Source organism: Leptonychotes weddellii, chromosome 5 (genome assembly GCF_054177405.1).
Source record: "Leptonychotes weddellii isolate Sample4059 chromosome 5, ASM5417740v2, whole genome shotgun sequence".
NCBI classification, from domain to species: Eukaryota; Metazoa; Chordata; class Mammalia; order Carnivora; family Phocidae; genus Leptonychotes; species Leptonychotes weddellii.
Genome location: NC_138373.1, coordinates 86,332,227 through 86,355,705, shown reverse-complemented (window position 1 = coordinate 86,355,705; position 23,479 = coordinate 86,332,227). Strand labels below are relative to the sequence as shown.

Genomic DNA, 23,479 nt, shown 5'->3' with positions numbered 1-23,479 from the left:
CATACTTTTAGAGCTTTTTATCCTTGTGGAATTTATAGATGGTAACACTGAATTTTTTTTTAATTCATCCTCACAGGGTATAAAGAAATCCCGAATAGAGACCTTCTTGAAAAATGGCCTAAATGGAACCAAAGAGCTAAAAATTAAATACTATTCTAAAAGATGATTGTAGTTTAATGTTATGAATCTCAGTTCACAAAACAACTCAATCAAGATTAGCATTATGGTATGATGTTAATAATATCTATCTCTATTTTTCGGTCTTGCATTACTACTTTTATGTTTCTAAACATTTTTTTTGTAAAACATTTGTTACTCTTCCTAAAGTTATGTAGCTAATGTCTCCACTAAAGAGGTCCATAATCCTTTACCTGGAATTTAAAAATCCAAAAGCTTTGAAGGGCACCTGGGTGGAACAGTCAGTTAGGCGACTGACTCCTGGTTTCGGCTCAGGTCGTGTGGGACCTGAGATCGAGCTCCGTGTGGAGCCCTGCGTGGAACCCCTTGTTGAGGAGCGGGCTCAGCGAGGAGTCTGCTTAAGACTCTCTCTCCCTCTGCCCCGCCCCATATGTGCACACATTCTCTCTCTCTCTAAAATAAATAAACAAATCTTTTAAAAAAAATCCAAAAGCTCTGAGAAAGGAAAATATTTTACAACTTGGCCACAAAATCTGATCTGATGTGAAACTCAGTAGAAATATTCATACACTTTACTATGCAGTAATATGTTTCATTCTTTTGTTTCCCAGTCCCCCACCCCGCAGAGGAGTCGATAAATATGGTGCGTGTAATATATTACCTTTCTGAAATCCGAACATTTCTGAACTCTATAAGATATATGGGACAAAGGATTATAGACCTATATTTATAGTAACTGTCAATCTTTATTTCAAGGTTCTCAGTAGTCGAGGGCCATTTTGGGTGCATAAAATTAGTAAGCTTACACTTATGATCAGTTATTGTAGCATTTTATTCTCAAAATAGTCAAAATGCACTTATGCTTCAACTGACAAAATCTGAGCAAAGCACACAAGTGAACTTTTACTCTACGTACTTTCTAGAATGTTTATAAGTACTATAATATTTCTATAAGTATATTATAAATTTCATTATAAAATCTCATTTCTAGAAAGCTTACATTACAAATATATAATATGTAAGCATATAATCACTTCTATTTGAAAGTGAATATTCAGATATTAATATTAATCCGAATAACATACATTGTATTACTGATACTACGTTATGGCGTAGGCATTCAGCTATTCCGACTTTCAGAAGCCAAGTGTAAGTCTGAAACTGAAGTCAAATAGTAAATTTTGGCTGAGTACTGAGGTCGAAACCAGACTTCAGTGGACCCTAAATTATATATGTATTTTCAAATTTTTCTCAAAATGCATTATTACGTATGTATTTTGAAGTAGTTTGGACCCATAATATTTAATACAGAATGAACATTTGTAACACCAGTATTACTTTTCAGAAATAAAATTATGGAGCTTTCTTCTTCATTACTTTTTTAAGCACAAATGTACTGAAAAGCAAGATTTTTTTTTTTTTTAACCAAGGGAAAGGATAAGACTCTATGTCTGGGGGAGGGAGATAGTATATATGTGGGTGAGGGTAGGGGGGTCCATGGATAAGTGGCTTCCTAGGGTGTAAAGACCATGACCTTTGTATATAGACAGTCTATATTCAAATTTCAGTTCTACTTTTTTCTAGCTGAATGATCTTGGGGAAATTACTTATTTTCCAGATAGATGGTGTCTTCATATATAAAACTGAGGCAATAAAAACTACCTTTCAGAGTTGTTAATATGGGACAAGTTAATTTATGTGAATGAATAATACAGGACCTACCACGTAGTAAACAGTTAAAAACTGGGTGACCTTAGGGGAAAAAATTTTGAAAAGTCAAGTGGGAGATGTGATTAAACCTCTGCCTTGACTAAGTGAACTAAATGGCTAATCTGGGTGCCTCCTCTGCCTTGGGCTAGTTACTGTGCCCATCCTGAGATAGGAATGCTCTGTGGGACAAAGATGTCTGAGCTCCTTCGATGAAAAGCAGTGGTAACAGAGAGAAGTGATATTCTAATCAGTGTTTTCAGCCACATTGCAAATACGCCACACAGAAAGTTTTCAGTTCACCATCCCCCTCGTATGTTTTCTCCCGGATTCGGCTCACAGAGCTATGAGAATTGAAGCAGAGCCCCACTACATACCAGCCCTTTCTCTACAACCAGGAAATCCCCAAGACTGCTCATATCTCTAGAAAAACGGAGGATCGGGGGAGTGCTCTGCAGGAGCTGGGCTGGAATTCATCCCATTCTGCATAAATTTCAGCGTCTAACCTCTAGTCCCTGACCTACAGTTTGGAAGAATTGGAAATGTTTCTATTTATTGTTATCATCAACAGTGATGTTATTGTTACTTACACTATACAAAGATGTAGCTTCTTGTCTTGAAATAGGGCAAATGAAGTACAAGAAACAATCATTAAAAGTAAAAATATGTTTCCCATTTTCCTAGTATAATGCTTAGAAAATGTAGAAAATGTCATTGGTCATCGAAGACAAAGCTTACATGATTTAACTATCATTTTCAGGAATCCACCAAAAATCTTATTTCGGGTTCTTCGTTTGGATATTTTTATGACAAGAGTTGTCATGATATCTTATTTTACCTATCTATTTATTTATTGTTTTGCTACAATTGTATCCTCTTATAAAATTTTCACTCTTTTTCGTAGAATGTTAAATGTATTTCCTAAGTGCCAGGAAAAACTGAGAACCATTTAAAGAGCTGGAAACCTACTGTATCTCATGCATGAGGCCAAAAAAGATAACAACAAGAAGTCAATAAAGGGAAATGAGAAACCATGTCTGTAATGGGCCATTCAACAATATGGCAGGAAAAGGTAAAAGAGAAAGGTTTGGATTATTTGCTCTTCTCACACGCCTTAGACATCCCTCCAGACCTTCAACTTCAGCAGATCATTATTTGCATCTACTTTATTGAGGAAAGCGAGATCTGGCAACATGGGCGCCCTTCACTATGCTGCCCTTCACCACAAATTTCCTTGGATCTTTGAAGAGAGGAGGACTTACTTCCTCTAGGGAAGGCTCCTCCCCTACGTGTGATCTCATCCTTTCCAATCTCCTCTGCGGCCTTGTTCTCTACAGTCATCCCTCCACCAAGTTTCAGTCACCCCTTCTAGCTTGACTTCTCCTCAACCTATAAACATGTTCTATTCTCCTCATCCCCGTCCAAATGTCCCATCTCTTTTCCTTCTTTTATAACCAAACCTTCACTTTTAAACCCAGGCCTGCTCCTTCTGCTCTCCTAAAAGGGTCCTCCCGTAGGTCCCAGTGGCCTCGCTACACACAAATCCACTGGCCTTTTCTCTGTTCTTATCCTCTCTGACCTCAGTAGCATCTGACATTACTGACCGTCTACTCCCTGCTGAAATTCTCTTCCCTGAAGCCTTGGACTCCCCTCCTTGCTCTTTGACTTCACTACCTTTTGCAGAATTTTTTTTCTCTTCTCTCCATTAAATGAAGTGTTACTAAGGGTCTTCTTGATCCCCTTCATCCAGCTCTCTCTTTGTGCTGTCTTTTGAGAGCTTTTTAACTTTTTGCAAGTGATTCCAAAAGTTACACCTTTCCAATCTTTTATCCCCCCATGACGAATCCTTGTGTTTCTAATCCTGACTTCTCTCCTAATTCGGCACTTGAATTTCCAACTGCCCGCTTTATGTCTCCATATCCTAAAACAATTTAAAATTTAAAATCAAAGCAAAATTTAAAATCAAAGCAAAAGTCATCTCATCTCTGAAACTTTCTTGCCTAGATTAATGCATTTCCAGCCACTCAGAACATTTGGGAGCACATTCAGCTCCTTCTTTTCATTCCCTTCATGAACTTAATCAGTGACAAAAGATCAGACTTTGGAACCAAATTGAACTGGGTTGAATCCCTTTTCGGCTGCTTTCTAGAACTGCGACCTCGGGCTAATTGCTTAATCTCCCTGAATTTCTTAATCTGAATTAATCAAGCACCCATATTTACCCAACCGAGATGTTGCATCAATTAAATGTTTTCCGAAGCACCTTGTACAGACCTGACATATAATAGACATGCAAATAATTTTTCTACACTTTCCTTTCTTTGGTGTGCTCCCAAATAGTTTCTACTGTCTTAGCATTTTCTCTCTCGAGGTCGCTGACATTGTCAGCGTCTTAGTTTCATGATGCATTATCGCTTACTTATGTCATTGCAACTTTTTGAAAAATATTTTCTTGCCTGCATCATCTTGCAGCCTCCTATCCATCCTCCTTACTACCAACAGGATTCTTTCTAGAGCGCTGACATAGTGCTGGGATGGCACGTAGTACACAGAAGAGATTACAAACACCCCATCTTGGTATTCAAGTTACTCCAAAACCTGGTCCTTTCAACCTTTTGAAATCACTACTACAGGGGCACCTGGGTGGCTCAGTTGGTTAAGTGTCTGCCTTTGACCCAGGTCATGATCTCAGGGCCCTGGGATCGAGCCCCATGTCAGGCTCTCTGTTCAGTGGGGAGCCTGCTTCTCCCTCTCCCTCTACCTGCCGCTCCCCCTGCTTGTGCTCTCTCCCTCTCCCTTTCTCTCTCTGACAAAAAAAAAATAAAATAAAATCTTTAAAAAAAATAAAAAATAAATAAAACCACTACTACATATGCAGGTCCCTGAGCCCAGTGCTTTAGTCAGACTGGACTCTTACTTAGACATTCTTTACTTGCCCACCTCCTTGCCTTTGCTCACTCAGAGCTCTTTAGGATCTGGCCAGGCCAGGTGGCCATATAGGGCCTATTGTTTTCAATTTAGTCAAACAGCACTAAGAGGACACCACAAGGAGGTGACTTTAATTTAATACAGAAATCAGGTGTCAGGAACTTTTCTAAGTGCTTTGGAAGTATTAACTCAGTCCTTATAACAACCCTATGAATTAGGTACTATTATAATCCTAATTCAAAAGATTAGGAAACTGAAACACCAACAACAAGTTATGTCACGTGCCCAAGATAAAATGGAAGAGCTAAGAAGAAGCAGAGCCAGTCTTCAAATACAGATGGTTAAAGATAGTTAAGAGTCTGTGCTCTTTAATCACCATGTAGTCCCTCCGAACTGTTTGCTGGGGCCGTGCCAAGGTAAGCGGTTCTAACTAAGGTGACCCGTCCAAGGGAAGCTCGACACCAATGGGCAGGACCAAGATGTAAAGCCAAATGGATCAGGAATGACATACGTTGATGTGTGAGAAGGTTCAAGGTTGCCAGTTGCAAGACGAGCAGACAGGAATTACGTAAGCGAGGTTCAGGGGCTCGTGACCGCTGTGAATGCAGTGCCCGTGACTTCTGCCGCCGTCAGGTCGGGAGTGGTTCAGGGATCCCGAGCAGGCACGTCTATGATAAGTCACTTGTGTGCCCCGTCCCCACGAGAGATGAGCCTCCAGAGAGGAGGAATCATGTGTTCCTCACCCTGTAGCCTTCGCAATGTCTGGCACGGCACCTTTCTTTAGTGGACCAAAGTTTATCAGGTGCCTGGAGTGTGAGGGACGCTATAGGGTTTAGGAACATTTCATGGTTCCCTCCCTTGGACTTGCTTCGATGCTTTTTCTCTGATTTGATCTGTAAATTATATTTGTACAAGACATCTGATTACCAAGGGTTTTATCCACAGTTTTTGCAGACGGTCTACAAATCACGTTAAAACAGCGGGCTATCTGGAAATGAATTAGGGCTGGGGCTTAAAGATACCGCTCCGGGGAGTTCTAATTCGAACTGCAAATGTATCATAGATTCTTTGCCATTTGGTGATCCCAGTAAAATTGCTACACGGCTCGGTTATAAGCACTGTGCCTTCGCCTTCTCTGGATTCCCTCTGGTGTCTTATAGAGACTCTCAATAGGGTAGGTTTGCTATGTCTGCTAGGTGATAAGTAATGCTAGTGAAAATTTTGTATCTGAACACTTTCTCTTTTTGTCTTTTGAAGATTAAAGGTGTTTTCCCTCAGGGGAAAGTTGGCTGTTACAACATAGAGGAATCTGGGTTATTTGTCACAAGTCTCCAACTCTAGGATTTAACAATAGCAGAAAGAGTTTGAGATAAATGTCTCTATTTTAAAAGCTTACAAAGTAAAGTTCATTCTGTTTATTATTGACTATCAACCTAGACACACTATGTTTCACTTCCACTGGGGATAAAAAAGAGGTTTTTTGGCCATTTCCCCTAAATCGTGTAATTATATTTTGAGATTACTGGAACTATTCTCTGACCTTCAGACAGAACTATGTTTTAAATAGTTCTGAGCAGCTGAGAATTTGTCCTGTCTTTAGATACCTTTCGAGCAAATTGCACAACTATCACCAGTAACCTGTTGCGTTTAATGGCTCCAGTCTTATTTCTAATCTCATCTTCTCTGTGACATTTCTTTCCCTTTCTCTCTTCAGTGGAGCTGGGAACAACTGGGTAACTTGGGCTAATTACTTTGGGAAGTCATTTCTCTTAAGAAGAGACATGAGAAAATTTAGGAAATGGACTTAGTGGAATTATACACCCCTGCATGTGGGGCCTTCCTGGATAGTGAGGATGCTTATATGAATATAGAGAAGACTTACTTGGATATATGGTGTAACTGATCTTGGAGTACAAATATTTGAGGTTTAGTCCCAACTCTAACTCTGACTTGCTATGTGGCTTTAAAGAAATATAATATCATCTTTATGAGATTCAGTTTCTTTATGTGTAAAACGGGATCATAATAACCCAACACAGTGATGTTTCAAACACTGAAATACTGTGCGTATATGAAGCACGACTGTCGTGTCCCAGGTATAAACCCCAAATCCTTTTCCATTTCGACTTCACCTTTGGAGAAGACATTATTCTCTATCTTCTATTAAAAAGATCTAAACCATATTTCTTTTGGGATGGGAACATAGCCATTTAGCCTCAATTCATTATTACTCAATTATCTCAGAAGAATAGGACATTATACTTGTGTGCCTAGCTCCTTCATGAGGTTGTAAGTTTTTTAGGGCAGGGATTCTGCCTTATCAATCTTTATAGCCTCCAGTGTATGCCCAGAGTACATATTTAGAAAATATTTACTGGTTTCAAAAATTGTGTGATTGAATTACTTATAATACTTTAAATGCTAGCTGGTTACCTAAAGGGAGACTTGATGTGCCATTAAGCACTAGTAACTTCTTCCCATCTTCAAGTGTATAGAGAGATGTTTTCCTTCCCATCCTCCACATTTACCATCATAAAGATCCTTAATATTGAGTAATATAACATATTCAAAATCCTGGAAATTCTTCTTTACCCTGAAACTGTATGTTTATCCCAAAAGAGAAAAATTTGGCGATTACACAAATTGGTAAATGAATTACTAGACAAAGAAGTGAGTAAGATATTAAAAAGGAGGAATGATTGAAAGAAGCAATGAACATTTAAATGGCAAATATTTTACTCCAGGGACTTGGCTAAATCATTTGAAAATCTTGGGGCCAATTATGTGAACTCTGGAGACTGTTGGGAGGGTAGTTACAGCTATGTGGGTGCTGGAAAAGAATATGTCTTTTCTTTACACAAGCTTCCAGAACTAGTTCTCATGAATGCCTAAAATATTTGGTGTGGTGTTTTGTAAAGTCACATCAGGAGGGTTTTTTTTTTTTCCTCCCCTTTGCTTTAAGAGAAACTATTGTCCTCTTGAGCTTCTTTTCAAACACAGTTTGCTTCATGTTGGTGTACATTGTTGAATATTTGTAGCAACTTCATAAATTTAGCTATACAATTTAAACCTGTTCCATTTAAAATGCAATTTGCCAAAAGGGGTGTAAATAAGAAATTTTTATAAGAGGTGTAAATAAGAAAATTTTAGCTTTTCCTCTTTTTTTTTTTTTCTTTTGGTTGACCTTGTTAAACAAAAGACCTACTTGAGTCCACTTTCCACGGACTGGGGGAGGGGATGAATAAACATTTTCTCTCCTAATTGGAATTGGGCATCTTGCACATTTGGCTTAGATGGGCTGATGGTCCAAGATCCCAGAGCCCACAACTAGACAATGTTTTTGGGTGGGCACAGCCTGTTCATGGCACTTGGGCTACATAAGACCACCCAGACCCAAATGCAGAAATTTCTCATCAGTTATAGAGACTCATTGCTACTCATCACAAATGCAACCTTATCATTTCTCACAGTACAATACTCCGGGCCCTTGATAGGAAATCCTCTTGCCATCCCAGATACAGAGAATACTGACACAGTTTAAGTATGTGATTTGAATGACAGGTATTGTACAAAGGAAAGATATATCCTGAGAGTTCCTCTTCACAGCAAGGGGTCCTTGTGATTAGAGCCTGTCCTCCAGAACTTTCAAACTCTTTTGAAAGTTCTAGATGCTTTTCCTATTCTTCATGCAAACCAGGGAAATAAGCCAGAATTAAACCATGTGACTGGAAATTAATTTGGAATCTATAGCTCACTTTTGACAGGATGTCGGTGTTAAATGTAACACCTATCCTAGTAGGAGAAATGATACAAAATGTCTTCTGCCAATATGTGTTGTAGCCATTTTCTAATTTACTCTGGGAATTATCCTCTCAGCATGAATGAAACTGAAGCGAAATTACATCAATAATTAAAATAATTGATCATGGTAGGAGTTGTAAGAAAACAACTTCCAGTTTCTGCATTACATATGCAAATATCAGGTCACTGTGCTTGTTTAGAAATGGCCATCAGGTTAAGGCTGACAGAGGCAGAGCCACAGTTCTTCAGCTTTGGAAGCAGTCTTTCCCCTAAAGGGTAGGCAATGTCTTTCCGGTGCATTCATAAGAAGAGAAAACTCCTTAAGGAGAAAAACTGTAGGGGTGACTTCTAGGGAAGTAAAGAGCTCTGTCTTCATTCTGGCTAGACAGTAAGGAATCCAGGTGTCTGGGAAGTGGGCCCTACTGGCTGGAATTAACAAAAGCCTTTTCCAGGTGGATCAGGGAAGTAGCTAGGAAGGATGGACCAGGACTTCAGAGTAGAGTATAAGCAAAAGTCTCTAAACTACCTTGTTAGCTATATTTTCTAAATTTGTTACTCTCTGTGTTAGCTTTCATTATAAGTCTTCAACCTTTCAGAAAAAGCTTATTTGACGGTTACAGATTTGTTAGGCCTTAAAAATTATAAAGAGAAGAAATGGGTGAGAGTTTTGGAGATGATATCACAAAGCTTTAACACCAGAGTAGTGGCAAAAAATAATAATCAGCAAGACACTCCCAAGAAGGAGAAAGAGAACTGCATGACCCACTGCTCTAACCCTCTGCACTGATCCTTAGAAGGTGCTGAGTTTTACCAGATGAAGAAAATCCTTTCAAAAGGATTGGAGCACTTAGCCTGTCTATGAATGAAACGTTTCCATAAGCCAGTGAGGTTGCACAAACACAGAGAAGATTTGGGGACCAACTTGGGGCATCCATGATACTTTGCATTTGAGTAAGTTCTACTTATGACTAAATGCGGACATTTAGGAATAAAGGGTAGGAAAAAAAAGTCTATCCTAACACTAGAATGTTTATTGTCAACCAGCAAATATTTGTTGATAAGGAAAAAGCCATGCAATAGGGAGAAGAGAGATCTCTCAGAAAAAAGGCTGATGAACTGACCAGCATGAAGATCATGAGGGTTGGCCCTTTATGGCAAAGTTTCTAAGAATGCTATCAGTAGGGAAGGGTAACTGGCATATGGGAGGTAGCCTCTAGATGGCCCCCAGTGAACCCCACTTTCTGGTATTCACACCTTTGTGTAGTCCCCTCTTGCATTGTAGCAAAGCTGGGCTGTGTGACACATAGCATGCAACAGGAAGTGATGGTAGGTTGCTTTTGAAATTAGCCTATGAAAAGATTTTTGGCTTCCATCTTGGGAAGCTTTCTTTCTTTCTTTCTTTCTTTCTTTCTTTCTTTCTTTCTTTCTTTCTTTCATCTCTATCTCTCTCTCATACATCAGTTTCTCTGAGGGAAGTCATGCCATGAGCAGCCCAATGGAGACACCCATGTGGTAAGGAACTGAAGCTACTTGTCAACCGCCACAGGAATGAGCCTGAAAGCAAATCTTTTAGCTCTAGTCAAGTCTTCAGAAACTGCAACCCTGACTGATACTGTGACTGCAGCCTCATGCAAGATCCTGAGCCAGAATCATCCAGCTAAGTCAGTCCAGATTCCTGACCCTCAAAAACTATGTGAGATAATAATGTTTGCTGTTTTATTTTGGAACAATTCAGTACACAATGAGAGATAATGAAGGCATGGCAGTATGGAGCCAAGAAGTCCAGAAGGAGTGTTAAATAGGGGAGACAGAGTCAGATCTTACCACCATCCCAGCTCATTCTCAGCACATCTTCTGATATGATGGGCTTCGGGTTGAACACTAGTTAAGGGATAAGATGGTGGATTCGCTTGTCCTCATCAAATCTTCCAACAAAGTGGGGCGGAAAATGCCTACTCTGGACAATAGAAACTTAACTGGAGAGGACCAAGTGGAGTCAATGTCCAGGCAGAGAGAAGCTTTTGGAAATCTATTCAAGAGTGGGAGGAAGTACTTACCAACATGGAGGAGAAATGAGTTCACAGAGAAACTTGCTTCCCACAAATCTTCTACTTCAAAGGGGAGAGAAGAATGACCATTCAAAACAAGAAGGGCTTCAACTGATTTTTCACCAGCAGAGTCAGAGATCACTTGGAGAAGTGGGGCCTAAGAGCCAGGCATTCATGATGATCCTTTCCAAGTGATTGTTCTGCCTCTGGAAAAAAGGAGAGCACAGAAGTCCATGAACAGCCTCTTATCAGAGGGAAGCATACCCAGGGAAGGGGACTTTAAAATCCCAACTCTGAGAAGTCATTCTCTTATTTTGATTTATCAAATTTCTATGTCAAATTTCCACGTGGGTGAGGTGAACAAAACAGCAAATTGGACTACATGTCTTGTTCTAGGAAACCTATCCAGCTAAACAGAAGACTCCATGGAAATAGTGAGTAAAAAAAGTAACTTTAGAAGAAATTGCCTGACAAAATCAACCCCAGCAGAAGTCTGTGGCATGCTCTTGGAAAACTATCATGACCATGATAAAATAGGAACTGGTTGAGAGCAGAGCAGTTAGTGACTGGGTCCTGAGAGGTCCAGTGGATCCCAGGGAAATAGGAGTCATCATGGTAGTAGACTATCTCTAAGAGCTCAGTTAAAAGACGCTAGGTAAGGAAAGTCTCCCACACAGTGGGGAGAGAAGCGAAATCTGTCTGAACCCTTCCCTCTTGGAGAGGCTGATCAAAGAGTGAGAGATGAATTGGAGGGAAGAGAAGGAAGACGTTGAAGATTGAACTATGAAGCAGATTACTCTGCCAGCTCCGTCTCCAACTGAAGGCTATTCCGGCAAGAGGTCCGGGAAATGGAGAAACGAGACACTAAATAATAATCTGTAGGCTATTCCAAGAGGGAAAGCAAATAATGGGAAAGAGTTAGGGCTAAGTGTCCTTCTGGCACCAAAATGTGAATTCTAGATTTATTTATTTTTTTATTAGAGAAAGTGGCATCACATTACATGATTCCTCATCTATTTTTCACATTTGCTAGACACTAATTTACTTAGACTTCAGACAAAATAGTTGATTGTATTATAGAACAACATGAATGACACATGTTAGGTGGGAAATAAAAAGTAGGTTACAAACAGTATATGCAATATAAGTCCACTTTTGTTTTTTAAAAGCAGAGGTGTTATATAAAAAGATGCTCGATGTCATTAATAATCATGTTAATGCAAATTAAAACACAAATGAGATATCACTATACATCTATTAGAATACCTAAAGTTTTGTTGTTATTGTTGTTGTTGTCGTTGTTTAATGTTACAATACCAGGTGGTGGCAAAGATCAGAGCAACTAGAATGTTCATTCATTGCTGGTGTGAATGCAAGCAGAAAACAGTTTGGCAGTTTTACTTTATAAAGGTAAACAGTTTAAACTGTATAAAGTGAAGGGCATTTTTATACTTCATTTTTTAATAATTTATAAAGCATAAAGTTTTACTTTATAAAGTTAAACACATCATGCAATCTAGTAATCTTACTCCTAGGTATTTACCTAAGAGAAATGAAGAATGTATGTTCACACAAAAACTTGTCATATATGTTTATAGTGGCTTTATTCATAATTGCCAAAGGTCAAATGTTCTTCAGCTGATGAATGGATAAACTTAATATATCCAATGGCATATCACACAGCAATAAAAAATAACCCCACAAACTACCAATACATGCAATAGTATGGAAAAGGCTCAATGAATGAAGTTAAGAGAAAGATGGCTATATACCATATGACTCCATTTATAAGGCATTCTGAAAAGGCAAAAAATATAGGGGCAGAAAATACGTCAGTGGCTGTCAGGGGCTGGGTGGAAGGAGAGATTGACATTAAGGGAACGCAGATAATTTGTGTGGGTACTGGAAATGTACTATATTTTGATTGATTGATAGAGACTTTACTAATGGCCTGAATTTCATTTTTAAAACTTCTATTTTTTCTTATTATAATGATTACATATATTATTTTATAAATACAAAGAAGTAGAAAGAAAAAATTAAATCACTCTTTCTCTGTTCTGTAAGTTTTGATAAATGCATGCAGTTGTGTAAATGCTACCTGGATCTAGCTTCCTAAATACCATTCTCCACTAAATAGAACTAGAGATCCATAAAAAAAAAATTGATTCCAAAGCTCAGGCAAGGAAAATACCAAATGAGCCTATAATACTGACAATGGGAAATATAACAAAGTATTTAGGAGAAAAGTCGACATGATGTCTCCAATTCATTCTTACATGCTTCAGAAAAAAAATGTATTCAGTGTAGATAGATAGAATGATAAAGCAAATAGACTAAAATGTAAAAAAGTAGTGAAACTGCATAAGGGCATATGGGAGATCTATGTATAATTGCAACTTCTGCAAGTTTAAAATTATGTCAAAATTGGTTATCCAAAATAATGTTAGGGATGTATTGGAGTTGGTCTGTACCAGTCATTTACTCCCAGTGAGCAAGCAGAGATGAACCCAGAGTTTTTAGAACCACTTAGGGGAAGTTGCCAGAGTGTTTATAGGAACTCTAGATGCTTCTTAAATCTGGTGGGATCTTTATCCAGCAGAGGTGGGATCATATGTAGCTTTACATCCCTATGAAACTTGAGGAGGCCTATACTCAGCTGAAAACATGCTGGGTTACTGCTTTATTTATAGATCCTTCCCCAAAACTTTCCATGTATTTTGCTATTCAAAAAAAAAAAACAACAACAACAAAAAACCTTTTAAGGTGATTTATTGGCTTAGCATATATACTCTCTACAAACCTAAATCCCCTATTGCACTGTATTTTACCTGGTCTTGAATGTGTAGGACAGAAATGAGGCCAGAAGATGTGTGGGAATATTAATCAGCTGAAAAAAGGCTGTATGAGCATTAAAGTTGTAGTATCTCCAAATATTCTTCTAGGCCCAGTTGAGGGTATAAAGGGACATGTGAGAGCTTATGGACTTTTCTTATCCCTAAGTACCATCACCTGCTCCTCCATACTCTTAAAGCTTTGTACTACCTCAAGCAATGAGGAAAGATCAGTGACTAAAATAAATAAAAATAATTCTGCATTAAAAATTGACATTAGCATGATGTAATGGAGATAAAGCAGAATTTGGTATCAAAATAACTGGATATGAGTTTGGTAAACCACCCCATCTCTCTATGTGTCCATTTCTTTATAATAGGACACACCTTCTGGTTTTTGGAGTAAATAGAGAGTTCTTATACAACAAAGAAAGCACATGAAAAATGATAACCATAAAGGAAAAGACTGATAAATTGGACTACATTAAAATTAAGAATTGTTCATCAGAAGACACCATGAAGAAAGTGAAAAAGCAAGCCATAAGCCAGAAAAAAAAATGTATCTTTAATAAAAATGACAAAGAATTTACATCCAAAATATATTAAGAACTCCTAGCAATCAACAAGAAAAAGATGGATAGGGGCACCTGGGTGGCTCAGTAGGTTAAGTGTCTGCCTTTGGCTCAGGTCATGATCCCAGACCTGGGATCGAGCCCCACGTCTGTCTCCCTGCTCAACGGGGAGCCTGCTTCTCCCTCTGCCTGCCGCTCCCCCTGCTTGTGCTCTCTCTCCCTCTCTCTGTCAAATAAATAAATGAAATCTTAAAAAGAAGAAAGAAAGAAAGAAAAAAAGAAAGAAAGAAAGGAAGGAAGGAAGAAAGAAAGGAAGAAAGAAAAGAAAAAGATAACCCAATAGAAAAACAAAACAAAACAAAATGGCAAGGTATTTCAATAGATACTTTAGAAGAAAAGATACCCAAGTGGCAATAAACACATGAAAAAGGGCTCAATCCCATTGGTAATAATCAAAGAAATGCAAATTAAAATAAGATAGTACTATAGTCCCCCACCAGAAAGTAAGAAATTAAAGACCAAATAGCAATGTGCTAATGAGTAGCCGGAACAACAATATTCATTTGCTGTTGATGGAGATGTAAATTGGTATAAACAAGTGAAAACAATTTGACATTATCTAGTATGTACGTCATTTGTGACCCAAGGATTCCACTACCAGATATATACTAACATATGCATATACGCCCTCCAGAACACAAGTAGAAGGAAGTTCATAAAAGCATTATTTACATTAGCCAAAACCTGGCAACAATCCAAATATCCATCAATAGTATAAGGGATAAGTAAGTTGTGGGATATTCATTCAATGAAAATACTTTATTGCAATGAAAACGAATGAACTATAGCTAGAAACAATGTCAATAAGTCTCCAAAACACTATCTTGAGTGAAAGAAGCCAGGCTCCAAAGAATACATAGAGCACAGTTCTATTTAAATCAAGTTAAACAAACAAATATTACAATGTTTGGGGATGCATATGTGGTTGGCAAAATTATAAAGAAAAGCCAGGAAGTGTTGGTGGTTCCCTGTGGGGCACAGGTCGGTGTGAGAGTTGAGGAGGGCAGGAGGGGATTTGGGGGTTCTGACAATGATTCGTGACCGGGAGGTGGTTCCACAGTTGATTGTCTTAATTCCTTGAGTTGTACATGTTTTGTGTACCTTATTATATATTCATTATAATTTCATAATAAAGGAGTTAAGTTTTACTTCAAAGGACTTAATTCTATGAGCCCTATCAACATCAAACATCTGTTATGAGTCAAGTGAGAAATGTAAGGGCATTTTTAAAACTATAAATTACCCTATGCCTATAGTATCATTATTTTTAGTAATAACAATAGGTAAATACTTATAAAGAACCAAAGAGCCATTCTTAACAATGGAAGTACTCGAATAGCATATCCTCAATTGAAAAATCACATTTCTAAGGGCATAATGGCTACTAGCCGAAAGCGCTGTTAAAATAAACTCATCCTGTCTAGACCAACTCAGCATCAAAAGTGAAAACAGATGACTTAGCTATTTCCTTTTCTTTTAAAATATGACTAGTAATGCTCACTGATAGGACTTTGGGGCTAAATATGTGAAGATTAAGTCAAAAAGCTCAGGGTAAGAATTGAAAACCAAGGAGGAAAATTTTAATTGAAAATCTAGAAGCATTACTGAAAATATTATGTTCCTTCTGGCTTCTTGCGTATAGCTGATGTTTATTTTAAATAGCTTCTATTTATTATTATTGATAACATCTATAATAAGATGAATAATAATACTATGTATCCTGAATTTCAGAGAACGTTTTATTTAATATCATTCACTTTGTGAACTTAGTGAGGATCTTTTCTTCAGTTCTCTACACCCTACCATGTCTACAATCTGTTACCTATTATTATTAATAAATTATTAATACATTACTTTCACAACGCTATTCTCTCTTCAGTGATTTAATGACATACATAAACACAGGAGCTTTTATGGAAGAAATTATTTGTATATCTCCTTGGAGTTGTATACTATAACCCTTGGAATAATCCTCAACTTCCCCTTTTCTCCCTCCACAACGCATCAGTCCCCTGGTCCTCCTGATCGTGCTTTTGTTTTGTTTCTTAAAAACTCCCTGGATTCTGTATTTTCTTCCTTCTCACTGGAAATGGGTTTAATGCTCTCCTATGAGCTATTAAAATGACCTCTTCACTGGCTCTTCTGCTTCTAATCTCTCTCTCCACGAATTCATTCTTCACATGAAACACTTTCCAAAACACAAGATTCGATCCTGGCAGTCCCTCTCTTTCAGCTTCTGGTTTCCTCTCTTGCCACCCGTCCTTCCCCGACATTCCCATGGACTCCAGACATACCTAAAGCTATAATTACCCTGAACCTTGGGCATTGTCCCAACCCAGACTTCCTGGCCTGTGTAAGCTTCCCATGTCTCTCCACTGGCACACAGTAGGCATTCAATAAGACTTCATTGACTCTAAGACACCAGTTCATTGACTCCATAAGACACCTGTATGGAAATACACCTGGCTCCCCCAGGCATTTAATTGCTTTCTGCTTTGGGCTCCCAAAGCGATTTGTTCCTATCTTGATTCTTGTTTTTAACTCCTTCTTCTTTTTCGAATCTTTAGGGACCATAAAAACAATGGTAGCAAATGAATAAAGAAACTCCTTTGAGGGACCTATCAATGGCTGCTGCTAGAGGAGAAGTGACCCCTTCATTTCAGCCTTTCCATTGTTCAGATATTCAGTAAATAACAATGAGAAGTACCCCCTGTACCAGTCACTGTGCCAGGTTTTGGGCCACAGTGAGTCATAATCCTGTTGTCACGGCCCTCTCTCTATACCTGGTGGAATAATGGAGCTATCAAGATTTGGTCTGAGCGCAGTAACTCTCTGTTTGCCTTCACTCATAAGAGATGCCTGGAATAGCCCATTCAGAAAGGATCAGCTCTTCTTTTCTGATCTTAGCCTTTAAAATAGCTCCTTTCATCATCAATGCTCATAAAAGCATTTCTCAGCTCCTCTGTCACTTAACCTGAGGTTTTCAAAGTATCCCCCAAAGAATCTGATTTGAAAAAGGAATCTTCAGTTGTGATGATGTGAAATTGATCCTTGGTCACATGCTCTCCTTACTCAGACAGCAACATTAACCACCATCCTGTTAAGTGGCGCCAATTATGTTCGAGAGCCCATCATGTGTCCTTGGTGTGAGCTAGCTCCATTTGGATGAAATCCTTCAGATTACAGGCCTTGCTGAGAGTAAATAATCACAGACCATCAAGTAAGCTTTCCTCTTTGCAATCAGTTCTAAGGGTGGACGGTACAAGCTATGATGCTAAAGTATTCCTTTTGCTTAAGAAAATGATTTTCTTCTTTTCTAATGTAATTCATTTAATATTTTTTTTAGCCCTAACCAAAAGACTTTAAGGAAAGGTTATATGTTAATTATTAAACATCCACATTAAATTCTCATCTTCCAGACCAAGTTGAGAATAAAAGTCAAACATTCTGGTTAATTATATTTCTATGTATGTCGTTCATAGATGGTCAGCTTTCCTAGATTTAGAGTTGATAAAATCCACATAACATTATAAATATGTTGATATACTTTAGCCTAGCTTCAAGGAAGAACAAGTTAAGAACCAACTTCAGATATTTCCTCACATTGCTTGAAATTCTCTTCATTTTGTCACTTTTCCTAAACTTAAACCAGTCCAAGGTTTATTTCAGTGAACAAGTTCTGCATTGAGAATATGGATGCTCCAAGGGGTCCAGTTATTCTCAGCTTAGTATGACTCAGCATCAGATTGGTTGTCTCCTGGAAAAATTTTAGTGAAAATTAGCATCAGATAGGTTTTCCCCTTGAATCTAGCTGAAAATAGAGGCAGTCAGATAAATGCAGTTTTAATGAATAATGAGCTAAAGAAGTGGTAATGTAGAGGGAGGAATGCTGTAAAGAGAAGATTGGATGGTTTCTGATGGGGGGCTTTGGGTACCAAAGGAAAACATGAGACTATCCAGTACTTGAAGGAAAGGTTATTAGTTAAGCTGCTTTTAGCAGCAAGTGACAGAAAACTTCAGATAAAATTGGCTTACACAGAAGTCAGGTAGACCGTATAGAGTTCAGCTCCATTTCCCTATAATCTCTTGCCTTTGCCTTTCTCTGCTTGTTGGCTTCATCTTCAGCCTCGTAGCAAGTAAAGCCATAACAAGTCCAGGTGCCAACACCAGATAGAGCACAACAATGTCCAGAGCAAGATGGCACCCTCCGTTCCTGTGTGTCACAAGATGGCTAAACCTTTCCCCAAAATTCCCAGGCAAACATCATTCCCATGATGTTGCACTGTTGAAATTATGTCAGAAACGAGTGCCCATATTCATCTCTGGCCAGGGGAATGAGAATGCCATGATTGCTTTTGGAGCTAGAGATGGGGCCAATATCCCTCCAAGCACCCAGCTCCTAGAGGAGGATGGATACCTAAATAAAAGCAGAGGTCTATTAGGACAGAAAAACCAAGAAAATTAGTTATTGATTAAGCAACCAGTGTGTGGTACAAGGGGAGAATACTTGATTCTATGAAGTGGAAGAGAGAGGAGAAGACACAAGAGGGAAAAGGCTCCAAATATACAATTCATAACCTTCAAGCTTTTCCCTGGGGCTCAACTCTGGTTTTAAATTCATCTTTAATTAATATCCATTATCATTGTATACCAGTAACAGCAACACCTGTCAATAGGACCCATTAATAGAAGCAGTCTATTAATGATATTATTGAGTATACTACCTAGGGTATTATGCTTCCTTTTCCCCACCAAAGCTAGTATACAACAACTATTTTTTGAAATAATGATTTCACTGATGAAATACAACATGACTCCTGTAATTTAATGAAATGTTAATTTGATATAGGCAGAGATACCTAGTGTTTTATGACTTAATACTAAGAGGGGATTATATGTTATTTAATTTACTATTAAATGCATAGTCATTAGTTCCATTTTCTAGTATTCTGATACCATGTCTGATACCATCCATTTACTTATTCAAGTAATATTTATTATCTACATATTTTATGCCAAGCAATAGTCAAAACTCCAAGAATTCAAAGTTTGGTGAAAACAGAGAGTTCACATGAACAAATGGATAAGTAGGCTTAGAAGATTTAATCTCTTAAGAGATACTCATATTTTAAAACTCATTCAAATGAAACCAGATCTTGTGAGAAGAAGCAAAAAAATAAAAAAAGCCAAATTTTCTTCAAAGGGAGAAATTGCCTGATGCATAAGTAATACTGTGTTTTAAGAATTTTCTTAAAAGCCTCTGGTGGACGTGAGTTTGCATTTTGGAGGAAGATGTTGGGAAATACAAGGCTCACTCAGTCTCTGTTGCCTTATCTCCGTAGATGGTAAACAATGTGCTCAAACCGATGACATCATCTACCATTACACCTTTGCAAATAGTTATCTCATTATCAAATGTGAATATAAAAAACAAAAGGGGGAAAAACTCACAGAATCTAGCAACAAAGCATACATTTTAAAGAATTCTATTAGTGTTTCATAAATTGTAGGAATTTTGACTGTCAAGATCAATGAGGCAGGAGCTATTTTTTAATAATTAGATAATTTATGCAACTCCCTAGTGTTTCCTACAATATTTTATATACATTTGCTTGAATACCTTTTACTGAGAAAAATTAAAAGAATTCATATCTTAGGGCACCTGGGTGGCTCAGTCCGTTGGGTGGCCAACTCTTGATTTGGGCTCAGGTCATGACTTCGAGGTCCTGGGATTGAGCCCCACGTCGGACTCCGTGCTCAGTGGGGAGTCTGCTTGAGGATTTTCTCTCTCTCTGCCTCTCCCTCTGCCCCTACCCCCACTTTCTCTCTCTCTCTAAAATAAATAAATCTTTTAATAATTCTTTTAAAAATGAAGAATTCGTTTCTCACTGTTCAATTGTTAAACTTCCCTATGAAGTCTGCTTCTTGCTTATTTTCGGGAAAATTCGAAGTAAGGCCCTAAGGACTAGAAACAAAAATACAGTTTTGAAACTACTCTCAACTGAAAATGTATTCAAATGGCAATTTCTATTTATATGCAAAAATCTTAAAGTTACCTGACATGAAAGCAGGATAAATTATGTAAGCTCACAAGAAGTATAAGTGCATCCTTCATATCTGATTCAGTTCAACCCATTTGATTAAATAAATACGGTGCCAAAGCCCAGATGAAGGTTAATGAGGGCGTGACTAAAGACACTATCAGTGAGAACAGGCAAGACAATTAACTGATATTGCTGCACAGGATAAAATACAAGCTTCTCAGCATGACATGAAAGGCCCTTGGCAGTCTGACTTGTGATTGCCTTTCCTGCCTCATGTTTTGCCAAAGTACCCCATGTTCCGCCATTGAACACCATCTGGGATTCCCCACATCCTTCACATCTCCCTGCCTTTTCCCCCAACATTTTATTTTGAATATTTCCAAGCTAATGTTTCAAGAATTTTACAGTGAGCACCCATATGTCCACAACCTAAATTCTATCACTAATATTGTATTGTACTTACTTTATTACATATCCACCTATCTCTCTATACCTCTGTCCATCAGAGGAAATTGCAGTGACCAGTACTTTTCCCCCTAAACACCTCAGCATGTATATTCATTAATGAGAGATCAGTACTTATTTACAGCCTTTTATTTTCCTGCTGAGGTAAAATTTACATGCAGTAGTAAAATGTACAAATCTTAAGTATACCATTCACTGAATTTTTTAAAGATTTTATTTATTTATTTATATTTAGGAAGAGAAAGAAAGTGGGGGGGAGGGTCAGAGTGAGAGAATCTCAAGCAGACTCCGCACTGAGCCAGGGGCCCCTTGTGGGGCTCTGACTCACAACCCTGAGATCACCACCCCAGCCGGAATCAAGAGTCCCATGCTCAGCTGACTGAGCTACCCAGGTGCCCCCCTGCCCATTCACTGATCTTTGACCAGTGCCTGAAATATATAAATCCCTATTGAGATGTAGCACTTCACCATCATTCCAGGAATTTCCTCCACACTCTTTTCTAGTCAATTCCTGCCTGGCCTTCCAGAAGGAACCACTACTCAAAATTTGTTTTTCCACCAGAGATGACATCAGTTTTTCCTGTCATAGAACTTCATGTAAATGGACTATATAGCATATACTCGTCTCTTACTGTTTTTGAGTGTAGCTGAGTGTATAGTAGTTCATTTCTTTTTCACTGCTGAGTAGTATTCCTCTGATAGATATTTCACAGTTTGATTATCCATTTTCCTGTTGTCAGAAACCTGGGCTCTTTCCAGTGTTTGGCTATCACAAATAAAGCTGCTATGAACATTCTTGGACAACACTTTCTTTAGACATATGTTTTTATTTCTCTTGGGTAAATATTAGTGGAACTGCTGGGTCATAAAGTAAGGTATACATTTAACTTTATAAAGTACTACAACGTTTTCTTTCCAAAGTAGTTGTACGATGTTACACTTTTCTACCAATGTATGTATGAGAGTTCTGGTTGCTTCACATACCTATCAAATTTTAGCCATACGCACACATTCTGACTGTGTAGTGTCATCTCATATTGGTTAATTTGCATTTCTCTGTTGACTGATGATGTTGAGCCCTTTTTCATATGCTCACAGCATCTATCTAGACTTCCTTTTGTAATGTGTCCAAATTGTTGGCTTTTTAATTATTGAGTTGTAGGAGATCATTATATATCTTGGTTACCAGTCCTTTCTCAGATGTGAGTTTTTTTAATGTTTTCTCTGCTATGTGGCTTACCTATTTCTTTTCCTAATGGTATCTTTTGATAATCAGAAGTTTGTCATTTTGTGAAGTCTAATTGATCATATTCTTCTTTTATGGCTATTGCTTTCCATATCCTAAGAAACTTTCACCAAGTCACAGAGATATTCTTCTATGTCTTCCCTTGAAATCTTATGGGTTTAGCTTTTATATTTAGATCTGTAATCTAACTGGATTTACTTTTTTGTGTACGGTGTGAGGTGGAAGTAAAGAATAATTTTTTTCCATATTGATGCATAGTTACTGCAGAACCATTTGTTGAAAAGAATTTCTTTTTCCTGTAGGATTGCCTTGGTATGTCACCAACATCAAATGGCCTTCTGAGTGTAGATTTCTTTTTGGGTTTCAATTCTGTTCTATTGATCTTGTTGATATTTATGCCAATACCATAGTTTATTGATTATTTTAGCTTATGTTAAGTTTTGAAATCATGTAGTATAAATGCTCCAATGCTTTTCAGATTTGCTTTGCACTCCAGGTCCTTTGTGTTTCCATTTAATTTTAGAATCAGCTTGTTGATTTCTAAAAAAAAAAAGACAAATTTCTGGGACTATGATTTGCATGGCATTGGTCTATAGATCAATTTTGTACCATGTTCTTTCAAAAAATTTTTTTTCTCCATGATTTTTTGTACTCTAGTCCTCCTGCCTGAAATACATTTTTTTACATTTTTCTCATTTTTCAGGACTCCATTCCAGTACCACTTCTGTTAAGTCTCCCAGTCAACCTTCTCTGCAGGTAGAATTAATTGCTTACTCCTTCTTTTGAGCTCCTATAACAACTAGTTATACATACATCAGTAGAACTTACCATACTATGATTGTTTTTGCTAACATATCTTTCTTCCAAACTAGCTTGAAAGGTCATGAGAGCAAGGACCAGTATTTCAGAGTTATTCCCCTTTACCTAACATAGCAGCCGGCATATAGTAAACTATCCTTAAATGTTTGTCCATTCAACTCTTTATTGTGTGTCTTACTAATATACCAGAGGTTACATCTTAACTGGGGACACAGAAAAAAACAGATATACAGATAAGTGAATAAAATCATTGCAGATAATGCTGAGTGATAGAAAGACAATAAAACCAGGAGAAGGGATAGAGAGGACTGGAGCATCGTGCAACTACTTTACCTTAGATGGTCACAGGAGGCCTCTGTGGAAGTGACATTCAAGCTGAGACATAAATGACAAAAATGGAGCGTCCATAAAGACTTCTTGGGGGGAAGAGCCTTTCAGGCAGAAAGAACCAAAAATACAAAAGCCCCGAGGTGAAATCAAGCTTAGATCAAAGAAGTGACAATTGCTGAGCACCTGTATGTCCAGCAGAGGAGGGTGTCGGGGAAAGCTGCACAGAGCTGAGGCTTGAGAAAAGGAGTAGGTGTTATTCTGTCAGAGAGAAGTCAGAGGGAAAATATTCTAGGCAGAGGGAACTATATATGGCAAGGAGAAATACACAGTCAAAGGGGAGAGTGGTAGGAGGTGACATTGCAGAGGTAGGCAGAAGCCAAATAATGTCGGTCTGTGGACCTTAGAAAGTAGTTTGGATTTTATTCTGATTGCAAAGGAAAATCATTGAAGTCGGAAGTCAATGTGGTATATGCTGTGTGAAGACCAC

General features: G+C 38.0%; 2 long non-coding RNA genes across 3 annotated transcripts in view; one reads left to right on the top strand and one right to left on the bottom strand.

Annotated features, from left to right (window-relative positions):
• Positions 1-5,333, top strand: part of LOC145721749 (uncharacterized) — a 43,559-nt gene extending 38,226 nt beyond the window's left edge. The window contains exon 3 of the long non-coding RNA XR_014145613.1: positions 77-5,333. This is a non-coding gene — a long non-coding RNA (uncharacterized LOC145721749). The remainder of the gene's footprint in view (positions 1-76) is intronic.
• LOC145721748 (uncharacterized) overlaps positions 1-23,479 on the bottom strand; it is a 78,607-nt gene that overhangs the window by 28,561 nt on the left and 26,567 nt on the right. The window lies entirely within an intron of this gene.